General features: G+C 50.5%; 1 non-coding gene across 1 annotated transcript; it reads left to right on the top strand.

Annotated features, from left to right (window-relative positions):
- Positions 1-11,424: 11,424 nt before the first annotated feature.
- On the top strand, positions 11,425-11,615 carry LOC137162781 (U2 spliceosomal RNA). The gene has a single exon (XR_010922496.1). It is a non-coding gene; the product is annotated as a U2 spliceosomal RNA (small nuclear RNA).
- The last annotated feature ends 824 nt before the right edge of the window (positions 11,616-12,439 follow it).

Here is a 12,439-nt window from a genome sequence, read left to right as displayed (position 1 = left end):
CTTTCCATGGTATGTGTCCACAGTGGGTCATGTACAGTGGAAAGCAAATTGGTTACAGCTGCTGGTGGGTGGCAGCATGGAGATGCCAGCTGCATTGCAGGCCTGGGTTCTAGACCTGCAGGGCCTTACAATACCATGCAGCCGGCTCAGAGACTTTCTCAAGTCTGACAATCTGTTCATCTCAGATTCCACTTTCTGAAGTAATGGAATAGGAATCCTGTGAGGTGTATCTGCACTGTACAGTTCATCATTGTCTATTAAGGTTATTAGTGCTGGATCTCCTTTCCAAAGTCTGGTATCACCAAATATTCCATCAAGTTCTTTCACCTTTCTCACTAATCACGGGTGCCGTGCTGCAGCTGAGAACGCTGTTTGTCTGTGGTCCCTTGACCCCACACACTCTGAATGCAGAGCTTTTGTCTTTATAAGTTGTTTCTGTGGTAAACAGGCCCATGCAGTTCAGAATACCTCCAGGGCTAGTCAGAGCTGTGTCAGGTGACTTCAGCTCTGGGAGGGGGTGATGGTCATTGTAAGTTCCTTTGGAGATGACTGTGATGTCAGCTTCTCAGTCCGTTTTAAAGTCAATAGTCTTGCCATGAATATTCAGTTTCACTCTCCAGACAGGAGCTGTGCAATCACAAGTGATAGACTGCAGAAATAATGGCTCTTGATTGTCTGTAATGAGTGAACTTCCTGACTGCTTTGGTGCAGCAAACAGCTGCAAAATGTCCATATTTAGCACAATTACACTGTGCACCTCTGGTTGGCCATGTATCATCTCTTGGGATATGATTTTTTTCCCATACCTTGTGCACATAGGCTGGAATTTGTCCCTTTTAGGCTGGAAGTTCTCTCTCCTTGCCTCAAGTGTTCTATGATAACTTGTAAACATTCATGTGTCTGTTTATAGCTTCTAGGCTACTTTCAGGTTTGATTAGTCCAGACTGTTTTGCTGTCTGTATAACTGTGGCTAGTGTTAAGTCTGTCTTCAACTGTAGCTGCTGTGAATGATTTTTATTTGTGAAATCCAATAACCAGCCTATCTCTGGTATTTTCATGTTTTGCATTTCAAAATCACAGTTTTTAGCCAATGCATGCAGGCCTCTTATAAAAGATTCAGTATTTTCCCCTGGTTCTTGAATTCTCTGGTGGAAACATGCTCTTTCATAAACCACTTTTCCCTGAGGTATAAAGTAAGAATGAAACAAAGCCAGAACCCTTTCATAGTCATCTTTGTGACTGTCTTCAGTAATGCCAAAGGATTTAAAGATATGTTTTGCCTGCTTCCCTATAGCATAAATTAAAGAAGATACTTATATATCTCCAGTTTACTTCTGGAGCTTGTTTGTAATGAGAAATCTTGCAGAATACTGCTTCTAGTATGTCTATTGGGAAGGTTTGTCAAAGATGAAGTTCTCTGGGGCATTGAAGAGTGACATGTTGATGAGATCCTGGAATTGCTGTTGATTTGTTGCTTTCTTCTGTCTGTCTGCAACCTGTGTTGCTGTTTTCCTTCTGTTCCTGTTCTTAATCCCACCCTCAAACAATGTCATGGTCCTATAACAGATATAGACTGGCTACAGAGGTTTCTTCTGAGCGAGATGCACATGAATTGTGTTCATAATAAGACACTTTAAAACTCTGCCAATATGCCCACAAAGCGATCAATCTGATTCAGACTCGCTACCTCCCTCTTATACCGCAAAAGTTAGAGACATGTCAATCAAGAGAATGTTACATAGCTGACCAAACAAATCAATCATTGGGCAGAAACAGGAGTTAAGACATGTCACTAAAAGAAAATATTTTTAAACTAGCAGCCATACGCTATAAGTCTAGCAATAATTTCCCCATAGATGCAGTCCTAATATATATCCAGACGTCCTGTTTTTCACAGATATCTGCCCCAGCATATTCAGAGAGAGAACACAAATCAGACAGAAAAAATGGTAACCTCCATGCAGAGTCAAGTCCACTTCAAAGTTGCCATTCTTCAATAAAAAAACATCAAAAACAGTGTTCACTATCTCAGACTCTGGTTGTGAATAGCCTCAGTTACCCTAACTGAACTTTTGTTAGCACTTGCCCTCCCCATTGCTATGTGTCTTACCCTTGGATGTATATATATATATATCTTATCTGTGATTTCCACTTCATGCATCTGACCAAGTGGGTTGCAGCCCAAAAGCTTATGCCCACAGAAATTTGTTAGTCTTTAAGGTGCTACAGGACTCTCATTGTTTTTGCTCCAGACTAACACGGCTACCCCTCAGGAGTTACAGAGACATTTCACTAAAAGAAAATATTTTTTAAACTAGCAGCCTTAAGCTATAAGTCTAGCAATAATTTCCCCATAGATGCAGTCCTAAAATATATCCAGACGTCCTGTTTTTCACAGATATCTGCCCCAGCATATTCAGAGTGAGAGAACGCAGGGTCAAGTCCACTTCACGTGTTCACTATCTCACCTCCCACCCCCTCCCGGTTTGCCTAGTTATGCTAAGTTCCTGCAGAGGCCTGAACATGGCTAAAAGCAGACAGCAGAATAATTGGGAGTCCAGCCCAGGGACTGTCAGTGGCTTGCACACCTGGCTTACACACGGTATATTACACACAGTGGAGACCGGCTCAGTCGATCCCGGAAGTGCTTTCTGGTTGATGCAATAAATCCACCCCCTGGAATAGTGTAAGGCTGCGTTGACTGGAGGGCATCTCCCGTCGACGCAGCACCGTGGAAACGCTGCGGTAAGGGAACATAAGCAAGTCGAGGGGAGAAACGCAAGCTACAGTACGTGCTTGTGTATCTCCCGTCGAGGGCTGCCGGCAGTGCAGACCAGGCCTAGGGCTTAGGTCAGCTAAATCACATCCTGAGCGATGTAGCTGGGCTGACCGAACTTTCTGGTTTAGACCAGCCCTTAGAGTCACTCAGGGCTCATGCTGCACCCAGGCGTGCGACCCCTGCCAGGCTGTGCCGTGGTGTAACGTCCTCCCAGGAAACAGACTGTGCCTGTGACTTTCCCTAGACTGGGACAGCCGCCAGGGCCAGCGTTGCCCCAGAGAGGCCAGCATTGGCCAGGAAGGGAGCCCGACTAGGGCTCCAGGATGCAGATTCACGGCCTCCCCCAACACACACTCCAGAGCTCTGGGGGGTGAAGCATCCCCTGCTCTGGAAGAAGCATTGGCCCTGCAGACTCAGGTGGGGCTGGGAAGGATTCACTGGACCAAGGTTTTTCTCTTCTTGTCTTTCACCCCCTCATTCTTGAACTTCAGGTTAGTGATTTACCAACAAAGGTGATGATGGGGGAGAAAGAAACACAAACAAATACAAACCCCTCCCCCGCCTCACATCATCATCACAAGAAGAAAACTACACCCAGCGATTGCTGGCCAAGTAGCATCTAACATCACTGCAGAGAGCAGAGGAGTGAAAGAAAGGGCGGGAGGCCAGCGCTGCGCCAGCGTCCCGGTCTGTGTTCAAATGAACAGAGAAATCTCTGAATTTGCAGGACGTTTCCACAGCCAGGTTTATATCAGACTCAGGAGGTGCCAGTTTCTCCCTGACAATCCCTTCAGTGAGGCCCGTTGGTAGCAGCAGCTCATCTGCAGGACAAGTGCTGCGTGTCCGGACGCCTCAGCCAGAGCCGGGGAGCTGGGGACCCAGAGCCCAGAGCTCCCCTCCCGCTGAATCCTGGAAAGAAGCTTTGTTTGAAGCCGTGTCTGTCTCTTCCCGGGGCCCTCAGTGTCTCTAGCACCCCCGGCCCCTTCGCCACGGAGAGTTGGCGCCATCAGCCCCCATTTCACTTACCGAGGCTGCGGCACCCGTTCCGCCCAGGGAGTCACGAAGCCACAGGGTCAGACCAGACTCCTCACCATTACTTGTTACGTGTGACTCCATTAACCGGGCCCAGCGCCCGGCCCCCCTGCCGCTTCCACCCATCAAAAAGGAGAAGGAAAGTACTGAACTAAACTAAAGTAACGGTTTGCTGTGTCACTGGCTGACTGTGGCAGAGAGGAAACTCCTCTTAAAGAAACACCCCCAGACACAGGGCTGCAGGGACGGGCCTGGTCCTCTGGCAGGGACAGTTTGATGTGGGTGCCAGTGCAGGGGGTGTCACTGCCACCCCTGGAGCCTGCTCTGCCTGCTCTCCATGGATCACTATGTGCCCAATAATTCCCCTCTGCGCAGCACCAGCGAACACAGCTTTCTGCAGCTGAGAAAATAAAGCAGCACCAGCAAAAGCACCACAAAGTTTTCATCCCCATGCACAGCCAGGGGGAGGGGCAGTGAGGAGTGTTGTGGGGAGGGGACAAGGGCTCCTGGGAGAGGGGCAGTGGCAAGAGATGCTGGGGGGGGGGGGCAAGGGGCTCTGGGAGAGGGGCAGTAGAAGGGGGCACTGAGGAGAGGCAGGAGGGCTAAGGGCTGCTGGGCCGAGGGACGTTTGCAAGGAGGTCTCTGGCTCAGGGCGTTTGTCCAAGTGGCAGTGATGATGCAGCATTTCCTCCCTTCCCTGTTCTGGAAGGAGCTGGGGATGGTGCAAGGGGAACTCACGTGCTTTATATGAATCCAGCCAGTTGGCTCAGAGCCCAGAAACTGAGGGTTTTGCATCTTTTGTGCTTTACACTCAAGTTACAGCCTGAAGGAATCACAGGGGCGCAGTGGGGCCAGGTGACCCTTTTACTAACTATACACAGCAGCACACATGGCCCCGTGACACACACACACTTGTCAGTTGAACAGTACAAGGCAGGAGGAATAAATTGTTTTGGGGGGCCTGTAATTCAGGATCTCCTTGATCGAAAGACCCCAAATTGGGATCACTAATGCTACCCCTTGCTCCCATGAGGGTATCAAATATTGAAGCAATTCGAGTAGCCGTCCGGGTTTAGAGCACTTTCAAGGGTTGAGGTTACAGCACATACAATGGCGGGAATGGAAACCCATTAGCCGTATTTCTGTATTTGCACATTCATATCATAAAAAAAATCTACATTTTCTTAAATACCAATTTGGTAAATACCAATTTAGGCCCTTCCCAAAGTTCTTGTGGGTGCCAGGCACTATCGTGGGTGAAATTTGACAGATTGAGAACATTTTGACCCACCTGACATCTGTAGTTTGATTTCAAACTCTTTGCAAAAAAGTCCATGTAAAAACTTTGTCTTAAAATGGCTTTCCCCCACCCCCAGGGCTTATATCTTTGGAACCCCTGGCTGTAATGACTCCAAGTTTAGGTCACTAACCCTACCCTGCACCCTCATGAGGCACACCAAATTTCAAGCAGATGTGACTAACCATGTCACATTTAGAGGTCTTAGAAAAGTCAACCTGAAATCAGATGTTATGATGCAACTTTAACTAGAGTGGTGCTGGTGCACTGCTATGATGACCTGACAGCAGGCAGCAGGAATGTTGCAGATGCTCAATGTGCCCCAGTATCACAATAATCCTTGTAAATAATTTTCTTTAGTGGAGTTTTTGGTAAGTAATTTTCTAATTTTTAAAAAATAAACATTTTTTTTTGTAACTGTAATATCCCAGATTTCATCACCAAGGTTTGAACCTTGATCTTACATCATAGCAACACAGCCCTTTCCCACTTGAAATAAAGAGCTAACTACAACACCTGGCAGCAGCAGTAGGCTGTTATCCTCAACACATTCACCACTAGAAACAGTAGGTTACAAATGCATGGGTAGCCCCATATTACCGACATCATAGTCAAGCACAAAGATTTGCAAGTTCTTTTTGAAAGGCAGCCTGGCTTGGTGTCTGCTAAGACTTGGATCTGCCCTGTTAGAGCCGGGTTCCTTTGCTCCGCTTGTGTAACTTCTCAGTGGGGTGTAAGGTCTTACTCAATCAGGAGGTGTTGCCAGGCTCTCCCTGGTGGGCCAGGACCATGTGATGGCCACAGAAATGGTGGGAAAAAGGAACCCAGAGACACAGCAATTCTTTCAAAGGACACTTTGGTATTAGATCACCAGCTTTTATATTCAGTTGCTTTCAGCCCTGTTTCTCATACTCTGTCTGCCCCACGTGTGATCAAAGTCTTTTGCCTTTCTGGGAAGACCAAAATCTCTGGCAGGAGACAAGCCCCAGCCTGTGGGGCCAAACCCAGCACCTTCTTTTCAAGGTGCGGGTTCCCCTGGCACTCCTTGAGCAGCACAGCTCCTGCTGCTGCCTCTGGTTTTCAGAGCCCAGACTCCTCTCACCTCCTGCAGTTTTGCTTTAAGAATTCCTAGTAGGCAGAGCTCCCTTCCCTGCTCTGTCAGGGAGTGAATCCGGCTGGCCCACACCTGGCCTGAGGGAGTCACACTCTTTCTAAAGTGTGTTTCTTGGCGAGGTGAGCTCCTTCCTTCCTTCTCCCCCTGTGACACTTTACGCTGCCACATGAGAATTGTGCAAGGCACAGAATAACTAGCACCCGTCAGTAGTAGAGAGGAGTGCAGAATTTAAGGCCTCCTGTTTCCCAGCCCAGTGCACCTTCCACTAGGCCAAAGTGTAATGAGGAGGAAGCCGCCCGTCCATTCTGTCTGGTCCCAGCTGGACTGGGGGGAGGTGGGATACACGGAAATGCTGAGGAGCTTGTCCAGGGCAGGTGGAAAGTCTGGTGATTTTTAGCAGCAAGCCTCTAACAAGCCCCACAGAGCGTAACAAATCCTGGTACTCAGGGCGTGTCTACACTGCAAACACTGCAGCTGCAGAGCTGTGCCACTGGAGCACTACAGTGAAGACGCTACCTACAGCCATGGGAAGGGTTCTCCCATCAGTGCAGTAAATCCACCTCCCCGAGAGGCAGTGGCTCTGTCAATGGGGGAATTCTCCATCCACCTAGCGCTGTCTGCACCGGGGTTAGGTTGGTTTAACTGTGTCTCTTGGGCTGAGCAATGTAGTTATATCGGCCCAATTTCCTAGTGTAACCCCCAAGGAGATTCCCTAGATCCCTGGGGCTCCGTGTGGTGGTAGCTCAGGGAGGGGGAGTCAAGGCAGACCCAGAGTCTGCCCGGCAACCAATCGGGGTGGGGATGCCCCTGCCAGGGAGCTCAGGAGAGAGGAGAGACCAGTTTGGGGCAGTCTGGAGCCGAGGGAAAGGGGCAGGACTGGCTGGGTGGGAGCTGCTGAGCCCAGACCTGCATGCAGGGCTGCCCCTGAGAACTGGTCTCTGGGCACCGGAAAGCAAGACCCCTCAGCTTGAGCCCTTCCCGCTCCAAGGTGTCTCCCAGTTTGTAGAGCGTTGTTGGGAAAACTTCCCCCAGCAGGCGGAGTGAGCCCCCGGCTCCCTAGGAGGGAGAGTCACCGCATGGCAAGCTCTGCTCTGGTTGCAAGGCTGGGGCTGCGGCCTGCGGTGAGTGTGCCGGGCGCTGGGGTGGGAGGCTGAAGTTTGGATCCTTGGTGTAGTTTTGTAACCTTCACCTTGAGCCCTGCACCCCTGGGTGTTGAGGGGAAATCCTGGGACCAGAAGCAGCCTGAGGCCCGCATGGAGAGGATCCCTGCCAGCAGAGACCAGCCCCTCTGCAGGGACTGAGGAGTCCAGAGTCATCTCTGCACCTGAGGATCATTCCCGGAGCGTGTGAGTGCACCGTCTGTCAGTCAGTCAGGGAAACTGTTTGGGGAACCCCTACTCCCTGCACGGCGTCTGCAAGCCTGGGAATAAGGATTTTGCCTCTGCAGCCACCCCCTGAAAACCTGGCCCTTCAGGGCACCATGAAGCGCCACAGGTTTGGGTGAGTTCAGACCGAGGAGACACAGAGGCCAATACAGTGTGTGTCGCTTGCAGCTACATGCTGGGGTCAGTCAGTTCTTACACCATTATTTGGTGACATAAAATGACAGAGCTGCTGATGTTTGCAGCCCCCGGCTCTCGGTCTCTGCAGTGCACAGGGCACGCCCCATGCTGCGGAGACAGGTGAAAGAAACCCAAGGCCAGCACAGCAAAATTCCTTCCTGACCCCATAAACGGTGATCGGTTTGACCCTGAGCACGTGAGCAAGACAAACCAGCCCAAGCATCTGAGAAAGGTCATTTGTGGAGCCACTCTGGCGGGTCCCGTCTCCTGCCATGGCCAATCTCTGACGCTTCAGGGAAGGAGAAAAAATAAATCCCCAGTTACATCAGGGAAGGGGTATTTATTTCCTGGTGCCTGCAGGGGACCAGCTGGATCCCTGAAGCAGGAGATTTTGGACATAAGATATAGGAGCAAAAGGGACCCCCAGGCCACCAATCCCAGCCTCTCATAGGGGCGGTGCTTGCGGGGGCAAGAGACACCCCAAAATTTGCCTTAGCTCCTCTGTAATCACCCTTCCCAGAGCAAAGGTCAAAGGTTTTGCCATTCCAGAGCAGGTCAGTGCGAACCACTGCGGGGGCCCTGGACCTTCCACCTCACCTGGGCAGCGCACTCCGGCGGATGGGGCCACAGACCAGGGGCTGCTCTCGGGCGCCCCGGCCCTCTGCCTGGGCTCACTGCTGCGCTGCTGCTGGTGACAGCGCTGCCTTCAGAGCCGTGCGGCCGGAGAGCGGGTTATTCATAAGCACATGAGCATGAGCAAAACACCCACCCCAGAGTGCGCTGGGCCGTGTCCTTTGCCTCCGCTCCTCACCTTGCGGCGTGCAAGTCCGACAAACAAACGTTCCTTTAACCCGCTGCCCCCCGCTGCACCCCACTCACAGCACCCCGAGTTCAGAGGTGCTCGCAGGTGAGTTCCCCTCCCAGCCCTGGGGGGAGGGACGGGGGATGAGCAATCCCTCAGCAACCGTGTCGCTCTGCATCGCCGCCCACTGCTGCCGCTGCGCTGCTGTTCCACCCGCCGCTGCTGGCCGCTGCGCCATCGCTTTCTCTGCTCCGCCTGCCGCTCGGCTGCAAGCTCTGGGTGCCCTGGCTCGAGGTCCCACCGCTGCACCCGGCTCTCGGTGATGTCAGCACTTCACGGGGGAACCTCGCGGCTGGTGCAGGCCGAGCAGTCACTGAAACACGGCCTCAGAGCAGGGCGAGGGCTGGGCACTTAGGCCTGGTTACCAGCGAGTTCAGCTCTAGGGATCATTGAACAGAGCAAAAGATTCTCGACTGAGTCTAGTCAGCTCTGTCCTTACATAGCAGAGAGCCGAAGGGCCAGATGGGTGCAGAGCTCCTAGACAGGAGCCCCCCACACCAGCAACACCCGGCCCAGCCTTTTCCTTTTCTGCTTGGATTTGGCACCTACCTCCTGCTTGGCGAGTGCAGTGCCACAGACACGCCACCTCGCGCCAATCAGTCGCCACAGACGCGATTTCTAAGTGAAGTGACCCTGGCCCGGGAGCTGGGGACAGAACTCTCCAATGGCAGGAGTTCTTTCTTCCAGCTGAGTTTTATCCCCAGATCACGGGTCAAGGATTCATTGTACTTAGACATTGCTGTGCTGGCTGAGGAGAGGCTCCCGCTGTCAGCCCCAGCCCTGGGGTGACCGGACCTTCCACTGTCAGCCCTGCTGTCAGCCCCTGCCTGGGGCTCCCCTGCCAGCCTGGGAAGTGGGAGAGGGGCCCCACTGCAGCCCCCCCAGGCCTGGGCAGGGTGAAGAGGCTTCAAGAGCAGAACTGAGGCTGGAAGAACAGAACTGTGGCCTGGGCAGTGCAGGGGTGCTGAAGAGGGGAGCGGGGGCTGACAGGGTAGAGGGGCTGTATTGATGGTGGGTTCTGAGCAGATGGGGTGAGTGCTGGGAGGGTGAATTGAGGGTGCTGGGGGTCGATGGGGTGGTGGGGCGGAACTGACGGAGTTGTGATGATGGGGGATGGGGGACTGAACTGAAGGGGGACTGAATTGAGGGAGTTGGAAGGGGACACAACTGATGGGGGACTGGAGGACAGAATTAATTGCTGGCAGGAGATGGGCAGATGTGGGGTGAGAGCTTCTGCAGCAGGGACCAAAATCACTTTTTCCTGTACACGTGGGAGAGTGGCTGACACAACAGTCACCCGTGCACACCCTGGGGATGGGACAGGGGAGGTCGAACATCAAGAGACTGACCTAAAAAGCACAATAGCATCTTTTTAAAATAAGCCTCATGATTTTGGGGCCAATTTCATGGTTTTTGATCTCTTGAAGTTGGCAATACTGAGTTAGGAAGGCAGGAACCAATCAGCAGGGCCACGCCTGGGCTTTCAGTCTCCCAGGATCTGCATTCTGCAGGATGGGATCTAATTAAGGAGCCCTGCAGTGAGAGAGGAGAGAGAACTTTTCACCTGGTAGTGAGGTTAGCAGGGAACCACATGAAGTCAAAATGCAGCTCCAGACCCTCCACATTCTCTTAATTTGATTTAAGGGGAGACTCTGAGGTTTGAGAAATATTGTTGTAAGTTCCAGAGGGGCAGCCGTGTTAGTCTGTATACAGCAAAAACAACGAGAGTTCTGTAACACTTTAAAGACTAACACATTTAATTTCAGCAGGCATAAGCTTTCATGGGCTTCAACCCACTTCTTCAGATGCAAGTAATAGAAATAATACAACAAATATAGGCAACATATATAGGAGGCAACATGTACATATCCAAGGGCAGTGACAACAATGGGGTAGGTGGATGAAAGCCGGGTACTTGAGGCCTAATGACAGCCATTGAGTAGGAGGTGAGAATGGGTGATCAGAGGAAATTACTTCTTGAAATGAGATAGCCATTCCAAATCTCTGTTTAAACCCTGTTTGAATGTGTCAAGTTTGCAGATAATTTCTAACTCAGCAGTTTCTCTGGTCCTAACCACATCAATCACACCATAAGGGGCTCATTCACCTGCACATCCACTAATGTTATATATGCCATCATGTGCCAGCAATGCCCCTCTGCCATGTACATTGGCCAAACTGGACTGTCACTACGCAAAAGGATAAATGGACACAAATCAGACATAAAAAATAACAACATCCATAAACCAGTGGGAGAGCACTTCAATCTCCCAGGACATTCTATCTCTGACCTGAAAGTTGATATTGTCTCACAAAAAAAACCTTCAAAAAAAGACTTCAAAGAGAAACTGCTGAGCTCAAAATCATGTGCGGGTGTGTATGCAGATCTAGGTGCGAGCGGAGGATTGTGGGAGCAGGAGTGGGCTGCCAAGTGGGGCCCAATTGGCCATCCGGGGCTCAGTGGTGAGAAGGGTGCAGCCGAGGCCCATGGTGGGGCAGCTCTCAGCGGTCAGGGCCGGTGGACGAGGATTGTGGGAGGGCCAAGGTGGGCTCCACTGTGTGCTGAGAGTGTGGGGCAAGCGAGGGCCAATGGCAGTGGGGGGGGTCTAGCAATTCATACTTAATTGATAGGGCAGACACTATGGTCATGAAGGTAGTTTTTCAATAGATTATGCTTTCTTTATACTCTCTAATCTCCAGCCAAATTCTGTACCCACTGATAATCTGTACATCATGCCTAGATATCCAGGAACTTCTTTGCTTAAACTCTATATTTAATTTTCTTTTAAAGTTGATGTTTAATAAAAACTTTTGAATCTGTTCTGATCAGTTCAAAATCTGACATGTTCTGTATCTGAGAACTCTATATAAAATGGGTTTTTAGAACAGGGAGATGGAATAGTGGCTTGCTCCATCCACTCTATGCATCAACCTGGTACTGCAGTATTTCCAGAAACAGTGCACCTTGCTGTGGGGAGAACAATCTGGTGAAAAACAAAGGAAATATTTGTGGTGCAAATGTGCTTGTGGTCTTTTGATGTTGTATTCAAGTGTTAGTTGAACTCTTCTTTCTTGGCTTTTGGAGTTTAGTAAGTAGTTGTTTCTGTGGGGCTGTGGAATCAGAAAATTACTGACTGCCTTAGACTGAAACTGTGATAAAGATGCTAAATTCAAGCAGGATGTCTTAATTTAAATGCAAATTCATGTTGTAAAACTTAGCCACCTTTGAAGTCCGAACATGCACATCCCCTGTCAGATAAGTTAGCAAGTGTCTGTACATGATCCTAGACTTCCTGGCACCAGAAGACCCACCAGGACAGGCTAGCACTTGGAAACCCCCATTGTGTGTTACAATTACCTTGCATGAAGTAATTAACCTGTTAAGAAACTCCACTCTACGATCTATATGTAAATGAATCTAAAACAAACCCATATAAGTCCTTTGTATCTGGTAGCAAGGCGAAGTTCCAGAGATTAGCACAGAAACGTGCTGCCTGGGCTTCCCTATGGCCATAGCTCTCTGTGTGTCTGTCAGAATAAAGCTCTACTCGATCTAACCCTAAAAGTGAAGCTGCGTGATCTTTCTTCCACGACAATTTGGTGCCGTGACTCGGATCTCCAAGTGCTGGTATCGTCCAGGAAGGACCGCAGACCGCTCCCCACCGAACCACAGGTGCCACTCAAAGGTAAGAGACCTTTTAAATCTCTATTCAGGGGTTTCGGAGGAGGGCTGCCCGTAGGCTTCCTATTCAAGAACAGCCAAGCGAGATCCGAACTTTGTTAAGGGTTGAGG

This window comes from Emydura macquarii, unplaced genomic scaffold (assembly GCF_026122565.2).
Source record: "Emydura macquarii macquarii isolate MOO-44397 ecotype Brisbane River unplaced genomic scaffold, CSIRO-AGI_Emac_v2 contig_2460, whole genome shotgun sequence".
NCBI lineage: Eukaryota > Metazoa > Chordata > Testudines > Chelidae > Emydura > Emydura macquarii.
This window is presented reverse-complemented; position numbering and strand designations above follow the sequence as displayed.